We start from the raw sequence: 2,298 nt of genomic DNA, 5'->3' as shown, positions 1-2,298 counted from the left end.
ATCAGAAAAATTACAATAATATTCTTGGTTTGTGTGCCAGTGTGTGAATATCAAATATTTAAAAAAACTCAAGCATAATATTCATACTATTTTATAGCTTACATTTTCCTGCTAACAATAAAATGCAAATTTGTTTCACTATGTTAATGGTTGTCTTTACAAAACGAAATCATTAAAAATTTTAACAACAAAGTTATAATTGCAAATGACATCTCTTCAAGTAGATAAAGTTTTCTCTCAAGTCTTTCTTTAGAAAGAATCTTTTAAAATATCTACAAAAAATACCATTGTGTTGTGACAATCATGGAAAGTTTATATTAGAATAATGTAACAGCAAATTGACAGAGGTAAGTCTTTAAAATTTATATACATAGACTTATTTACCAAGGGTAAAGCACTCTGTCATTTTAAATATAAAAAATGTTCTAAATATTTATTTATCAAGGCTGAATGCTTAAATAACTCATAATTCATTATGAAGTATACAGATGTATGAATGTGTTCTTAACCCAGTTGCTTGACACTTAAATGTCCATTTGATTTCCGCCTTCACTTTATTTCTTATGAAATTATTATATTCTACTTAGATTGTATCTCTAGGCAGAAATACAGCATCCGGATAAGAAGGTAATTTCAATGTGCCAAACAACCCCATCTTTAACATATAGTACTATACTCTACTGTGCTGTGTTTTCTTCTCTTTTTAATGTTTATTTATTTATTTTGAGAGAGAGTGAGTGAGTGAGTGAGTGAGCAGGGGAGGGACAGAGAGGGAAGGAGAGAGAGAATCCCAAGCATGCTCTGCGCCGTCAGCACAGAGCCTGACGCGGGGCTCAAACTCGTGAACCATGAGTCAACACCAAGAGCCCCATGTCAACTGCCTGGGCCACCCAGGTGTCCCGTAATCTACATAGTGTGTTATAAATCCTCTAGCCCTTCCTGCATCATGCCTATCACATATGTGCACTGTTAAGGGTAAAGGAAATCCTGCAATCATGTCAGTAACAAAAGCTAAAGAAAGAAGTGACGCTGGCAGCGCTTATTTCCTTCCACTCACCATCCATAAACACTAAGGCTCTCTGAAGAAAACTGCTCTGACTCCCTTTAACATTGTTAAGTACAAAGTAACATGTGTCAAGAAAAATTTGTAATTATAGGCCATAGTGGGGGTATTTTTCTTTATTAGTGAATTTTAATTTTTTTACTCCTGACTGATCCACTATATGATAATGTTTAGTAAATATAATCTCATAAATTGCAAGTACATATGGATACAAACAAGACACACGCATGTCTGTGGTCATACACACACACAAAAACGCCAGCTACTTTAAAGTATTATCATATAAAAATTCCATTTGTCATTGAGGATACGAACAGCATTTGATAAGAAAAATCACATGCCATTATACTTAATGTCCGTACCTTCTTTGAGTGGCAAAGTGTTATCTTGCTTTAAGGCAGGACTAAAGGACAATAGTTTCCTGCTGTATATTTCTGGAAATACAACTTTCTAAGAAGCAAACACTTTCAAAGCTATCAAGGAACTTCAGCTTTTCAAGCTTTATTTTTCTCAGAGTTTTAGTCATGGGCGATAATCTACAGACAGCACGAAGTTTTAAAAGAAAATTTTAGTTTTAAACTGAAGATAAGGAGAATCAAAGAATACTAGAACCTGGGTGACCTTATAAACCCATGCCTTCCTCTGCTACAATCTTACTGAAATGGAAATTGAATCCCACATAGTCTAAACATCTTGCTTCAGGTAAAATATGCAGTCATTGGCCAGGTCAGGTAATGTCACCAGGACTCTGGAGATCGCTTGCAATATTTCTTAAATACAACTTCAGTTTTCAGAAAGAAATAATATATAGGCATATACACATATATAATATGCATTTTTAATTTATTTATAGGAATGAATCAAGATCATTGCTTTATTGAGGACTTTCTTCTCTTCTGCTCTTGCTATGACTCATGGAGATAACGAGAGACATACTTAATTTCTGCAATGGTATGTGTTCATATCAAAACTTAATGGTTTATTTTAAGAAAAGGAAAAAATATTCTATAGGCAGAATATTCTTTTCCTTAGGATCAATATCAAGCCACCAATACTTAGGTCCAATGTTGAACACAAAAGCAGGTAATTATCCAGCCTTGGGTTGCATTCCTAAAGTTGCCTGTTAAATGGCTTGCAAGTTGCTTAAGGTCTGCTCATTCAGGGATAAGGAGGATTTCTAAATATTTTAAACAATTCACCTACGCTACTCACCTCAGCAAAGAGATCTCGGTTTT

The sequence above is a fragment of the Acinonyx jubatus genome, chromosome E4 (assembly GCF_027475565.1).
Source record: "Acinonyx jubatus isolate Ajub_Pintada_27869175 chromosome E4, VMU_Ajub_asm_v1.0, whole genome shotgun sequence".
Taxonomy (NCBI): domain Eukaryota; kingdom Metazoa; phylum Chordata; class Mammalia; order Carnivora; family Felidae; genus Acinonyx; species Acinonyx jubatus.
The sequence above is the reverse complement of the archived record's forward strand: the minus strand, read 5'-3'. Positions refer to the sequence as shown.